We start from the raw sequence: 16133 nt of genomic DNA, 5'->3' as shown, positions 1-16133 counted from the left end.
GAAAAATCTGGTGTGGGGCATTTGGGGGGTTATAATGAGGGGGATGGGAGTTAGGGGGAATTCAGTTGGGAATGGGGAATGGAGTTTGATTTCACTACTTAGAAGTTTAGAATTACTTGGTTGAAGAGAGTATGAGAGGATGGGAGTATGCCAACCATTGAGAAATGCTTAGTATTAGTGACTAGAGAGAGGCTCTTTGAGGGAGGCAGGAGCTTAGACTTGAAATCTCTCCCATGAGGATGAGCTTTGTGGCAAGTGATAATGTATATACTAGGACCAGGAGATCTACCTCACAGTAGTCAAGAGTTGGAGAAAATATAGCCTAGGAGTCTAGGTAGCAGACAGAGATGGGTGATTCAAGGTGGGTCAGGTTTTGGAAAGATCTCCAGAGCACTAGAGAAATTATGAATAGATAACAATTCAATATAGATCCCAGAGTGGAGAGGCTAGAGGAAGATGGCCAGTATCTTCTTAGGGGCAGAGGGTATAGAATTATTGCTATCCCCAAGAATACTACTCATGGAAAAGTCTTTTCCTATGGGAAATCATAGGTTTAAGACATGGGTAGCATTTTCCTATGTAGATATAGTTATATATGACTACTTTGGGAATGAGAAAGGGCATAGGAAAATTAATTAATTTCATCAAGAGATGAAGGTATGATAACTCTTTAAAATTTTTTTTTAAACCTTTACCTTCTGTCTTGTATTGGCTCCAAGGCAGAAGAGTGGTAAGGGTAGGCAATGGGGGTCAAGTGACTTGCCCAGGGTCACGCAGCTGGGAAGTGTCTGAGGCCAGATTTGAACCTAAGACCTCCCGCCTCTAGGCCTGACTCTCAATCCACTGAGTTACCCAGCTGCCCCCGCTATGATAACTCTTAATGTTCATCACTTCTTTTTCTAGAGGATAATTAGAACATCCAAAAATATATTTTAGTTGATATGGTCAGGAATTTTGCCAGAAAACTAAATCAAGCTGACGGGTTATAGTTTTCAGACTTTTTTCTTTTTGTTTTAGAAATTGGGACATTTACCCTTCCCCGATTCTGCATTACCTTTCCCTTACCTCATCCTCCATGATCTTTCAAAAACCGTTGTCAGTGGATCCCATGAATCCTTTCCCAATGACTTGAAATGTTCTCTCCCACAGTTTAAGGTATCCACAGGGCTATGCTTGTCTTTCTCACAAATTCTAACACCGAGTGGTCACTTCCCTTTACCAAAGAGTTCCCCTATGTTGCAGAGAATCCAAAATAGAATCCTCTGTGTTGGTTCCTCCTCTTTTTGAATGATGAAATTATCATCAAAGCAAATCAAGAAGTTATTGCTTGCTTGCCTTAAGGCAGAGAAAACCCCAACATATACTTTGATAACTGAAGATCTACTCACTACTATACCGTGCTTTTGTGTTAGGGTTGAAATCTGTTTCCTGAATTCCTCATTTATGTCCTCTTTGAATGTGAGACTTAAAGCAGTTCAGAATTTATTTTTTTAGGCAACGGGGAGCCAGTGTAGGCATTTGAACAGAGGAAGTTCTTGAGGTTTTTGAGATGTTATTTGGATACTGTTTTAGGAAGATTTGTATGACACAGCTGTGGAAGAGACTGGAGGCAGAGACACAATTGGGTACTTTCAGGCTCCTTCTCTAAAAACAAAATAGTCAATAAGTATTTCTTGATTGAATCCATCATTGCTGAATGCTTGCATTTTCTAAATGACTTCCTAGGGCCCTGGTTTTTGTTACAGTTACTATTCACAGTGGAGAGTATTTTTCATGATATGTTTATGGCTTGTTTACACTTGGTTTCTTTATCCTTAAATTTTTCAGTTGCCATTTCTTGCTTTGTGAGTATTATAACTTTTTTAAACCTCAACAATCTATAATACATCTCCCAGTTGCTTGCTGTAGATAATCAAGGGTGAAACCTCATTTGTTCTTTGTGATGTTTGCTGGTCAACTTTAATCTCCCAAGGCTTGAGAACTTAAAATCATCTGCTATGGGGGTATGTGGAAGAATTCTTCAAACACATTGACAAATGATTTGATCTTTAAAGGAGCCTTGGAAAAAGACACACAATAAATACTTAATTCAGGCTGGGGCTCAAGCATAGATATGTGCTGTACCAGCTGTGAAATATTTAAATGTCCGGTTGTCAAGGCACTCACCCATGTGAATGACATATTTACTCATGCCTATAAAAACTCAACACAAAACACCTCAAATCGTTTGTTTATCTGAGCATAGAAGATTGAAGACAGTTGATCAAAACCTATCTTCCTTCCAGAATTGTCCCTAAAGATGTGTGAAAGAGATACATATCAAGCTGTCATCTTATATAGTCTGGCTGCTTAAAGGCAACCAGTGAATGATGGATTTGGAAACTTTGCATTATGGGGGAAATCACAGTTGTATTCCAATGTCTTGGCCAGTTTAATTTAGGTAATTTGGACTGTCCTGACTTGGTCATATCTTGTCTTTAATTACTAGTCTCTTTTGATATCGTAAATTGCCAACTATCGAAACGATGTTGTATTTGGGGTATTTACGAAATTTTCCCCTTTAGCATGCATTTTTTATGTTCATTCATTCATTCTTTCATTCATTTGTGAATGGATAAATTCAACAGGACCTTACCAAGCACCTAGTTTGCCAGCTTTGGGTTAGAAGCTGTGATAACAGAGACAAAGCAGTTCTAGTCCCTGCCAATGAGGAATTGATAGACTAATTGGTGACACTATCATACATTAGTATAGTTCATATCTTTGCAATGTTTTTTCATTTTCAATGATCTCATTTGACTTACACAGTAGTCTATAACATTAGATGGATATGGATTATTATCTTGATTAGGTGAAGGCTTAAAGAGTCCAAGTGACTTGACCAAAGTCATAACTCATTAGCAATATTTTCAGAATTAGAAGCCGGATCATCTTGTGAGTACACAAGGCATTAACTTTATAGCTGTCAATGACTCCTGCTATCAAGAGAAGAGGCAACATGGGGAGCTGGCTATAGTGATCATAGGATCATAGAATCTCAGAGACCCCCTCCTATAACCATACAATTAGTTCTTAAACGATGATCCCTTTTCTGAAGACCCTAGCCAAAATCTATGCAGCCTCACTGAAGACCTCCAGAGCCCAAAGGAGCAACTTTCAGAATTTAAATTCTAATTTAAATAGTTCTCCTTCTTGTCTTTCCAGACTTTTCACATATTACGCCCCACCACATACTTTTTGATCTAAGCAGGCTGGCCTACTTGCCATCCTTTACACTTAACCTGCCATTTCTCCCCTCTGTGCCTCTGTTCCTCTGTACTGACTGATACTCAAGCCTCTTAGAATTTCTGATTTCCTAAATGCCATGCTCCACCTGCTAGTTCTTTCCCTTCTGAGGTTATCACTTTGTACACTTGTTATCTTACCTATTCGAATGTAAGCTTCTTGAGGGCAGGGACTATTTTTATAACTTCTTTGTATCTCTCAGTATTTGGCATATGGTTAATAATTAGCAAATGCTTATTTTTTGATTGATTAATCATTAGGATATTTTTCTTTACATCAAGCTTAAATTTGCCTTTCTTCAATTTTCATTTTTTTTGTTTTGGACAAAAAAGGGAAAAATATAAACTCTCTTCACTTGGAAGTACTTTGTATAGTTTAGATTAGGTATTCCTTCCTCCCAAATTTTCTATTTTCAAGGCAAATATCTTTAGTTATGTCACATGATTTTTTTTTGGCATGATGTTTAATTTTATCATAAATCTGATGATGCTTTTCTGGATGCATTCTAGTGCAGTGATGACAAGCTCAAATAGAAATGGAGGCCATTAAATCATACATGGGGGGCAGCTAGGTGGCTCAGTGGATTGAGAGCCAGGTCTAGTGACGGGAGGTCCTAGGTTCAAATCTGGCCTCAGACACTTCCTAACTTGTGACCCTGGGGAAGTCACTTAACCTCCATTGCCGAACCCTTATTGTTCTTCTGCCTTAGAAATAATACACAGTATTGATTCTAAGACAGAAGGTAAGGGTTTAAAAAAACAATATACATAGGGGTAACTCAATGGATAGAGTGCTGGGTCTTGTGAGGTGAAAGTGAGGAAGGTAGAGGAAGGGAAAGGAAGGTAGAGATCCCCAGCCCTAGCAGGGGGAAATTGACCAGAGCCCTTTGGGGCTCAAATAAAAGATCAGAGAGCAACTTAGGGTTTAGAATAGCTAGGTTTTATTTAAATTAGAAAGGGGAAGGTCTAGGGAAAATTAGGAGGTAGATAGAAAGGGAAAAAGGTGCCAAGAGAGAGAGATCAGGGTAGATAGTCAGCCAGCCTCTAGGCTCCAGAGAGCAGAGAGCAAAAAGGCACCCAAATTCTCTCTTTTATATTTTCTCCAACACCTCCCACAAAGGAAGTGGGAGGTGTCAGGGGAAGTTGTAGCAGGGAGCCCTGGAAATTTCAAATGTCACATTCTGGAGTCAGAAAGTTTCATTTTCTTGACTTAAAATCTGGCCTCTGGTACTTACTAGCTGTTTCACTCTGGAAAAATCATTTGATCCTGTTTGCCTTGGTTTCCTCATATATAAAATCAGCTGGAGAAGAAAATGGCAAACCATTCTAGTATCTTTGCCAAGGAAACTCCAAATAGGGTCACAAAGAGTCAGACATGACAGAAGGACAATAACAAATCATACATAAAGATCTCTGCTTCTCTGCTGGCCCCATATTGACTAACAAAACCTTATATTAATATTATCTATGTTCTTTTGTATTTTTATTAATTTTGTTAACTATTTCTCAATTACATTTTAATCTGGTTTGGGCCACACCACAAAGTGTTATGGGCTACTTTTAGCCTTTGGGCTTTTTGTTTGACATCTTCACTCTAATGTATCAATGTTTTTACTAAAATATAAGCAGGATAGGGGCTTGCAATCATCTTAATTTTTGACCTGAGGCCTCTCTTGATGTGGCCTAAGGTGGTCATACAGTTCATTAAGACATTTAGCTTTTTTTTTAATACAAATTATTGTCTATTCATTTCTTTTCTATATTATGTTTAAAAAGTTTATTCTTTTTTGAAATCAAATATAAAAATGAGCATTTATTACTTTTTAACTTTGATCTTTTTAAATTTTGCTTATCTTATCATTTTAGTAAATGTCAAGATTATTGCTTGTATATCATCCAACATGCTGGCAACCCTTTGGCATTTTGGGTCTACTGCATGTTTGGCAAGTATGCCTTCTAAACTTTTAACCATTTTACTGATAAAATTGTTGAAGAGCACTGGGCCAAGGAGAGAGTCCAGGTTATGCTACCTGAAAAATCCTCCCAAGGTGGCATTGATATATTAACAAATAATTGCTTAGTCTATTCATTCAACCAGTTCTGCTTTCATCTAATTGTACTGCCATTTAGATTTTGTCTTTCTATCTTGTCCACAAAGATATTATAAAAATTTTTGTTGGAATCCAGGTATAATGTGGCCAATGCTGTCAAATGACCTGCTGGTCTAGGAACTCAGCCAGAAAAGGAAATGAGGTTGACATGTCTTTTTCCTGATGAAGCCAAATTGTGGTCTTTTAGTGATTGCTTTTTGCCTTTCTAAATGTTAATAAGCTATTTCTTTTAAAATGTGTTCTAGGGGGCAGCTGGGTGGCTCAGTGGACTGAGAGCCAGACCTAGAGATGGGAGGTCCTAGGTTCAAATGTGGCCTCAGACACTTCCTAGCTGTGTGACCCTGGGCAAGTCACTTAACTCCCATAGCCTAGCCCTTACCACTCTTCTGCCTTGGAGCCAATACGCAGTATTGACTCCAAGATGGAAGGTAAGGGTTCAAAAATAAAATAAAATAAAATAAAAATGTTCTAAAAGTTTGCCAGAAACTGTCCTGTAGTTAGCAGAGCCCATTCTATTTCCTTGAAAGAAAAATTGGTTCAACATTTGCTCTTCCCCAGGACTATGGCATCATTCCTGCTCAGTTAATTATTAACATACACTTATTAGGGAGCAGCTTGGTTGCTCAGTGGATAGAGAGCCAGGCCTGGGGATGGGAGTTCTTAGTTAAAAATCTGGCCTTAGATACTTCCTAGCTGAGTGACCCTGGGCAAGTCACTTAACCCCAATTCCCTATTGCTTACTGCTTGGCCCCAATGCTTAGTATCAATTCTAAGAGAGAAGGTAAAAGTTGAAAAAAACCAAACCAAACCAAACCAAGCCATACATTCAATCAACTACTATATCCAGGCACTGTGCTGTGCTGGTGAAACATTAAAACAAAATAGTTCCTGACTACAAAGAACTATATTTAAATAGGGAAACTACACAGGTATGTATAAAATAGACATAAAAAGGGACACCAGATAACTTTGGTGACAAGAAAGAACTTATGAATTGGATGACCAGGAAAGACCTCATGTAGAAGATGATACTTGGGCTGAATCTTTTCCAATCTTCAGCTTCTCATTTCCTCTTCTAAAGGCGAGGGGCAGACAAGGGGGATGGTTTGGCTAAACAGTATGTTTAGCTAGAGAAAAAAAAGAGATTAGGACAACCAAAATAAGCCAGATGTCAGAGGGCCAACGACTGTATCCTTTCCAATTCCTTTACTAGTGTGATTTGACCTTTTACTCTTGATTCGAAGACCAGGAGAATGATGGCACCATATTTGAGAGACATAAGGGTGAATCACAAGAATGATAGATTTGGGATTCAAGGACCTGTATTTTAATCCTAATCCTGTTACTTACTTAGGGCAAATTATCTAACCTCTTTGGGCTTTAGTTTCCTCTTTTGTAATATAATGAGTTCAAACTATAGTGTTTCTAATATTTCTTCTGGTACTCAGTCGTGACCCATGATTTGCTGAGATTCAAGGGCCTGTAGGGCATGGCTTCTAATATATGTTAATATTTCCTTCTGGCTTCTGGCTAGTAGCATTCCTCTAATCTTCCAATTCTCATCTATTCAGTGTCACAATAGCTGATCATGTAAATCAAAGTTATCAAAATTGAGCGCCTATTATGTATTTGAATGTAAGACTTAAGGTTCAGAATTTTTCTTTGCTGCCATTCCCTTCCAGAAAGTCTCTCTTTTCTGCACTTGCCTAACAGGGTTGTTGTGAGGATCAAATGAGATAACAGTTGTGGTGTGCTTAGCACAATGCCTGGCACACACTAGGAACTATATAAATGTAATTATTATTATTATCTTATAGAATGTCCTCTAATCCTACATTCCAATGAACTCTCAAGACTCTTGTTCTTTGTCTTGTCTGGTAGAAAAGGGAGCTCACTGAATTATGATATAGAATAACAATAGCTAATATTTTATATAGCATATCGAAGTATGAAAAACACTTTACGTATTTCATTTGATTCTCACAATAGCCCTGTCAGGTAACTGCTATTATTGACATCATTTTACATATAAAGAAACTGAGGATGAGAGAGGTTAAATTAGCTTTCCAAGGGGCATGTTAATCTCCTAAAGAATCAAGAGTAGGGAGACTAACATGTTCTCTGGAGACTGTATTTTAATTTATAATTATTTATTAGTAAAGATGAGAGAGAGAGACAGATAAATAGAGAGACAGAGAAACAGAAAGAGAGAGACAGAGAGACAGAGAGAAAGAGAGAGAAAAAGAGAGAGAAAGACAGAAAGAGAGAGAAAGAGGAGACAGAGAGAGAGGGAGAAAGAGAGAGAGAAAGACAGAAAGAGAGAGAAAGAGGAGACAGAGAGAGAGGGAGAAAGAGAGAGAGGAGACAGAGAAACAGACAGAGAGAGAGAGGGAGGAAGAGAAAGAGAGAAAGACAGAGAAAGAAAGAGGGGAAGAGAAAGAGACAGAGATACAGATAAAGAAAGAGACAGAGAGACAGAAAGACAGACAGATAGAGAGAAGGAGAGAGAAAGTGAGGGAGGGAGAGGGAGAGGGAGAGAGATCACCAGGTCTTCCTAACTAAAAGCCTCCAAGCCTTGCAATGCTTCCTCTGCTCCAGCTCCCAGCCATGGCTTAAGGGGAGCCTTAAACACTTCAGAGAAGGGAGCAGGCTGAATGTCCAGCCAGAGGGAGAGTCCCAAGTGAAAAGAGCTCACTACCACCTGTAAGGCCAATGATGTCACTCTTCCTGCTTCTCTGATTGACCAGACAACTCCAATCTGGGTCCTGAGTCCTGACTTTGGACATACCACCCATCACACGGGAACTTCTGCCAGTCCCTTCTCAAAGTCAAGACTCCAGGTACCCATGTGGCTCTTTAATCACATATTGTCCTACCATACCTATTGTCCTACCTTAATAGGCATGCATGGGTAAGGAATTTTCAAATGGAATAAGGGATACACTTTATATTACATTCACAGGGGCATATTAGCTAATCAAGGAAAGAAGGATTTGTACCCAGGTCTTCCTGCCACCAAATTCCAGTGTTCACTGTACCACCTAGCTGCCACAGGAAAAGAAATGATGAGGAGAGTTCTTTCAGAAAAACCTGTAAAGACTTACACAAACTGATGCAAAGAGGAGTGAGCGGAACTAGGAGAACTTTGTATTTAGTAACAGCAATACTGTAAGCTGGTCAACTGGGAATGATTTAGCTGTTCTCAGAAATATAATGATTCAAAGCAATTCTAAAGGACTTATGATGAAAACCATCAATTTTCAAAGAAAGAACTGACGAAGATTGAAATATTTTATACTTCGCAGAAGGATGATCCGAAACACTATGAAAGGACATGACACCTGGGGAAAGGACAAATAGACACACCTATCCTGGCTTCCCTTTCTTATTTTCTAGTGGTTTAGTAGCACACTAATTAAGAAATATGACACTCCCATTTCTGAGAAGCTACTCTTTGGAAAAGATAGATACAGACTGTATTCTCACTCTCCAATTCACTTGAATCTTAATCTCTCTGCACAAATAATAAAGTTAACCTAAGATATAAGTAGGTTAGCTTCATTAAATATATTGGCTCTGGTAACAGTCTTTCCTCCTTTTTAAATATCCCTAAGAAGTTTATGCCTGCCCTTGTCTTGTAAAAGGAACTTAGCTACAAGGGAATGCCTTCCCTTGCCTCATTGTTCAACCAGTCAACAGTTCTCACCCTTGTCAGGATTGCTGGCCATGGTGTTAACACTAAGAAGTAGTCATGAAAATTCTAATGAATTACTTTCAATTTTGGGGAACTCACTTTCTCATAAAGAGATGGATCCCATTATAAAGTCTTTAATTATTAAGAAGCTCTTTTAAAATTTAAATAAAAAATTTTCTCCTTTAAACTTCCACGCATCAATCATCAGGCAGCCCTCTGGGGACAAGCAGAATAAGTCTAATCCCTCCACAACATGATGGCCCTTTAAGCATTTGGAGGAAGTGACTGTGCTAGTCTTTTCTTTTCTATATGGTATTGTCACCCTGAGTCTGACACATCTGGTGAATATAGTATCATAGAGTTTATAAATCCCATAGAATTTCAGACAATTGCAAAGTTTTTATTTAAAAAAAAGTTATCTTTTGCTTTTTGATAACCTTCCTTTCTTACCTTGTCTCTCTCTCCTTATTCCAGAGAGATATTCCTTATAATAAAAAATAAAAAGATAGAAAAAGGTACAGTAAAAAAATTAGCCAACAAATAAATGAAGCCCAACATTATTAAATCTCCCTTTTCCTTCACTACACAGTTCAAGTATCATTCTACATGTAAAGTCATTACTTGCAACAGCTAGTGTTCGCTCTCTTAAACTATATTATATTTAACTAATTCATATTTATTTTCTTTATATGTATTCAGTATATATGACATATTGTGTTATGTATGTGTATATGCATGCATATGTATATAAATTTTTATAGATCTTCTTTGCTTTCCTGATAATACGGAAGCTCCTTGTAATAGAGATTGTGTTTATATCCACAGCACCTAACACAGGTCATTATAATTTCATAGTATTCAGTTTCAGGGTTTGTTGTCTTTCCATTTGCATTTTTACAGTCACTGTGTATATTGTCTCTCTGGTTCTGCTTACTTAAATTTGCATGGTTTCATGTTTTCCCATACTTCTCTGTATTCTTCATATTCATCATTTCTTACACTGTAGTAATATCCCATTACAGTTGTGTACCATAATTTGTTTAGCCTTTCCTCATTCTATAGCTATTTCTTTTGTTTCTACAATGTCTTTCCTGCTACAAAAATAAAATGTGGCTTTATTTATGACTGCATTTCATGAAGGATAAATATTTAGATGAGAATATAGACTAGTGCCTACAATGAAAACACTATAAAATTCATGATTTTCAAACTACTGCTTTCTGACTGACATTTTTTATTGAGTTGATAAACTGTTTTTGAGAGATATTCCACAGGGGTCAGGAAGATCTGGGTTGAAATGTAGCCTCAGACACTATGTGACCCTGGGCAAGTCACTTAACCCTATTTGCATCAGTTTCCTAATATGTAAAATGAGATAGAGAAGGAAAGGGCAAACCACTCCATTATTTTTACCAAGAAAATTCCAAAAGATGTTCAGTCAGACATAAATGAAAGAAGACTGAACAACAAGAATGTACAACTGAAAACTCTCCTTCTTTGTGTCCCTCAGGAAATGATGAGTGAAGTTGACACAATCTAGTGATCTTCACCCTTCACTTTATACCTTACACCCCACAAATGCTCTGGCCATTCACTAATTGAATAAATAGTTATTGAGCACTTGTTAATCAGCATTGTTCTAGGAACAGAGAGTAACACAAGAGAAGTCGTTTTGTCCTTTTCTTAATAATCTGGTTGAGTAGGTGAGGAATATATATATGAAAGACATATAAGACAATAAAAAACTAAGTGAGAAGATTGGTTAAACAGAAAAGCTGGTGTTTTTTTAAAAATTACCCTTACACACCAATGCAACTACCAACAATTTGGAAATTGGTCTTGATCAAGGACACATGACAAAACTAGTGGAAATGCGCATCGGCCATGGGTGGAGGGGGGTGCGGGGGGGGGGTTGAAGGGGAAAGGTGGAGCATGAATCATGTAACCATGTTAAAAATGAATATTAATAAATGTTAAAAAAAATTACCCTTACAAATGCTGTCCACCTCCAGAGAAAGAACTGTTGGAGACATCTTTCACATCAGTGTATTTCTGGTTTTATTTTGGGGTTTCGGTTATGTATGAGTGTGCTCTTACAACAATGACCAATATGGAAGAGTGTTTTGGATGACAATAAAAAAATTAAAAATAATTACCCTTAATTTTTATTTTAGTAATGCTCCAAGACCGAAGGGCAAGGGGCTAAGCAAAGGGGTTTAAATGGATTTCCCAGGATCTTTCAGTTAGCAAGTATCTGAGATCAGATTTGAACCCAAGTGCTCCCCACTCCAGGCTTCGATGTCTATCTATAATGGTACCTAGATGCCCTCCTAGGGGATTTTGAGGCAGAATATCTGGGTTGTATTCTAGTGTTGCCCCTTATTAGCTCTGACTTTGAGCAAGTTGCTTTAATTCGTCAGGTCTAAATTTCTTCATCTATCAAATAGGAGGAGGGGATTAGATTTTTGAAAAGCTCCTATATTTCTTCCACTTTAGATACTACTTAAAGAAGACCCATTCTGAAATACTGCTCTGGTGGCTCAGGAATGGAGAGGCACACATTATTGGGAGACAATTCACCCCAGCCTCTTCATCTGGAGCAAAATTAGAGCCCATGGAATTCTCCAGTCTTAGAGTTGGCAGGAATCTTGGAAATTAGTCTAAATCCCTAATTTTACATATGAAGAAACAGCCTCCAAAGTAAAGCAGCTCGTTCAAGGTGACACAGCTGTTCAGTAGCAGAGGCAGAGCGTTGGGACCCAAGGATCCTAACTCCCAGGGCAAGGCATGTCCAGGATGAACTCCTTTGTCCTCGTTCATCTTCTCTCTTCTTCAGTAACTATCAAATCATTTCAGACCGTGGCAGTGTCTCCTATTATGAGAATCTTTTTCTGTTGAGTTCCCCTCAGTCTTAGTTTGGAAAATCCCTGGAGAGTCTCATTTTGAGGACAACTGAACTAATCACGAATATTCTGCTGAATCAGCCTGAGAGAAATCATTCCCTCTGTGGAGCTCGCCTCCTCCACCCCTCCGCAACTCCCCAAATCCTGGGCCTACACACAATTAAGTAGTCAATACCCCAGAGAGGAAATGCAATGACATACCTCTTCTCTTTTTGACAAATAGGAGTGAAGGACGTATTTGCCTGTGCCAATCCCAGCTTGATTCTGGGTTGGCCCTACTGGCCTTCTATCAGTTCAATGCATTTATTCCTGTCTATCTTTGGTTCAGTCCTACTATGGAGGGGAGCTTTGCTTTATTTGCAGTGGCTGCCCCAAAACCCAAATGTAAATTCCCTCCTCTCATCCAGATAACAGATTATAGACATTCCCACATTTTCCTTTTTTCTTTTTTTAATCAGTTCAAATTGGATCAGTCCAGATCAGATTTTTTTTTCAATCAGTCATGGAGCATTTATTAAACACTATGTGCCAGACACAAGGCTAAATGCTGAGGATACAGAGAAAAGGTAAAAGATAGTCTCTACTTCCAAGGACCTCGTATTCTAATGGGGGAAACAATTAAAAAAAAACCCAAGGGATGCACAGCATCTATACAGTGTAAATGGAAGGCAAAATCAGAAGGAACATGCTGGTATTAAGGTAGGGGATTGGAAGAGGCCTCTTCCACTGGAGCAGTCCCCAAGGAAGTCGGGGAGTCAAGGAAGGAAAGGGAGAGAGTGGGGAGAGCATTCAAGTCCTGAGGTACAAAAAGCAAGGACTTGGGCTATGGAATCCTCTATGAGAGGGACAAGTTCAGAATTACTGGATGGTAAAAGTTGTGTAATTAGAATGTTCTACCTGAAGACTACGTTCCCCAGAATTCCTTCTCTTTGCCCAAGTTTCATGCTTACCTTGTTTGCATAGAGTTGTGGGTAACCATGCCTTTTTCTCTCTCTCTAGTCCTGTCCCTGTCGCCAGGGAAGTAGCTTTTTCTTTACTAAGTTTTGCTGTTTTTCCTTTTTGCTTCAAGTTATTATAAATAAACTTTATAAAATTATAATACTTGGAGTATTTTGGATATTAATTTTTAATCTTTACAGAGTACACATAGGGAATTCAAATATGAAGACAGGAAATCCCCAGGACTTTATCATTTGTTCTAGAAGTAATAAGGAGATACAGGAATTAATCAGGGATGAGAAGGTGAGGGTATGTGTGAGAGAGAGACACACAGGCAGGTTTGGGATTCAAGAAGATCCCTTTGGAAGCTGAGTGTAAGAAGGACTGGAGTGAAAAGAGACTTGAAGTAGGGAAACCAGTTAGTAGAGTCCAGTGGTGGGGATTATGCCAGTGCATCAGTTTTGTGAGTGGAGTCAAAGGGACGTAGAATGGATATGAAGGTAGAAATGACAAAATTTGGCAACAGATTGGCTATGTGGAGAGAGTGGAAGAGAGGAGTTGAGAATGACAGTGGTTACCTGTCTGGTGACTGAGACAATGATGACGATGATACTTTAATAGTAAAAGGGATGGGAGCAACCAGCTGGCTTAGTGGACTGAGAACCAGGTCTGGAGACAGAGGTCCTGGGTTCAATCCTGGCCTCAGATACTTCCTAGCTGTGTGATCCTGGGCAAGTCATTTAATCTCCTTGCCTAGCCCTTGTTGCTCTTCTGTCTTGGAAGCAAGACACAGAACTGATTCTAAGATGGAAGGCCAGAGTTTCTAAAATAAAGTAGTAAAGTGGGGGACAGTTTTGTTCTCTTTCAGGACAGTAATACTACATACTAAAGACAGTCCCCCACCCCAAAAGCTCTATTCCCTACCTCTATCTCAAATCTCTAGAACAGGCCATGCACAGAGAAATCTAATAATACTATTAAATCTAATAACCTTATCAATCTAAACTGGATCAAAAGAAACATATTCCCGATCATACTGGAATGAAAGTGGAGTTAAAAAGACAAGGTCTGAGGCAGCCAAATTAAAAGAGGCAGAGGGGAGAAAACCATTTCTCCATGGGTAGGCATTTTTGATGGTTTTGAAAATACTTTTGAGAACTCTTCAAGATTTATTATTTGCCTTTCCCCCCACAGGAGTGATCAGTAGCCCAGTAGGTTATTCATTCTTTCTGTGGCATATAAGTATTAGATGATTTCCTTACATGAGATTTCTCCCCTGGGCACTGAAATATGGTACCATTAAGGTATAAACCAATGGAAAGTGAATGGGAGACACCAAGTTTGCAAGCAGTATTCCCAACTACTGAACCTGAAGTTGAATATACATTTTACTAAGTAAATCAGATAGCAAGCAAATATGTATTATAAACCATAGAAAAAGATGTGTGTTCTAAATGAGTTGGGAGTCAAGACAGGGAACAATGCCACTGACTACCTGTGTGACCTTGGGCAAGTCTAAGTCTCAGTTTCCTCATCTATAAAATGGAGTAATACCAGTTTTCTTATTTTACAAATGAGAAAAGAGGCAGAGAGGTAAAACAATATACATAAGGGGACACAGCTAGTTAGTGGCTGAATTGGGTCTATAATCTGTGTTGTTGCTGAGTAATTTCCAGTCATTTCTGACTCTTTGTGACCCTATTGAGGGTTATCTTGCCAAAGATACTGGAATAGTTTGTCATTTCCTTGCCCTGCTCATTTTACAGATGAGGAAACTGAAGCAATCAAGAGTGAATGATTTGCCCAGGATCACATAGCTATTAGGTGTCTGAGGTAGAATTTGAACTTAGAGGAATCTTCCTAACTCCAGGTCTAATACTCGGTCCTCTTAGCTGCCCTAGCCTATAACTTGAATTTGGGTTCTAAGTCCAATTTCTTTTCCATCACATCAAGGCCTTTATTACCCTTCTTCTTATAGGGTTGCTCTGAAGTTCAAAGGAGACCTTAAATGTGATCCTAGTCCTACTGTCTTGGGTCAGGTAGAACAAATCTAGTAATCCTTTTGCTGCATGACAATATTCCCCAAACTCAAGACAGCTATTTAAAGATTGCTTGATAGGAAATTCAAATATTGTAGAATATTTGAGCTAGAAGAGGCCTTAGAGAAGATCTAGTTACAGATTCTTTGAGTTGAGAGAAAATTAGTAATCATTTTGCCCAACTTTTAGAAAAGTCCCCTTATAATATCTTTAAGTTGCCATATAGCCTTTACTTGAAGACCTTTAATGGTGGAGAAGCTTCCACATCTCAAGGCACTCCACTTCTAGACAACTCTAATTGTTAGGACATTAAGCCTAGATCTCCTTCTGGGCAACTTCTTTTCACTGCTCCTGATTCTTCTGCCCATTGAGGTCAAGTAAAACAAGTCTAATTCCTTATCTACATGATAGTCTTTCAAAGACATGAAGACAACTATTACACCTTCACCCTGTCCTCTCAAGCCTTCTCTTCAGTAGTCTAAATATTCCCACTTCCTTCAACTGATCCTTGTATAGCATGGTATTGGACTTGGAAAATATCATCATTGTTTTTATCTAGAATCATTGGTCTCCATTTTTATGTAATATCGTTGGCTAAATATCAGTTACCACTAGGGGAAGAAAACCAAACTAGACCTAGTTTTCTCATTTTATAGATGAAGAAACTAAGGCCAAGAGAAGTAAATTGATGTACTTGATTAACACAGCTAGATTGTGACTCATTTGATACTTTGATTTACCTTTGGATTCTAGATTGAATTCCTTTTCCATTATATCACAATGCCCTCATTACCTCCCTCATGTGGTTGCTTGAGAGTCAGCGAGGTCGTAAGTGTGAAAATACTTTGACAAAAAAAAATGTAAGTGATATGAGACATTCTTTCAATTTTAGTGGTAGAGGGAACTCTCAGGTGAGGAAACTTCCTCTGCAAATGCAAATCAGTACCTTATCTGCTACTTAAAGTCCTGGGCAGAATTTTTCAATTTTTTGTGGTCTCAGGATCTCTTTATACTCTTTGAAATTACTGAAGATCCCCTAAAGAGCTTTTGTTACACAGGTTCTATTAATAGTTACCATATTAGACTTTAAAATGTCTTATTGTTGTTATGAAAATAGTTTTAATTCCCCAAATTCCCCGAAAGAATGTTGGGTACTCCCAGGG

Source organism: Gracilinanus agilis, chromosome 3 (assembly GCF_016433145.1).
Source record: "Gracilinanus agilis isolate LMUSP501 chromosome 3, AgileGrace, whole genome shotgun sequence".
Lineage (NCBI taxonomy): Eukaryota > Metazoa > Chordata > Mammalia > Didelphimorphia > Didelphidae > Gracilinanus > Gracilinanus agilis.
This window is presented reverse-complemented; position numbering follows the sequence as displayed.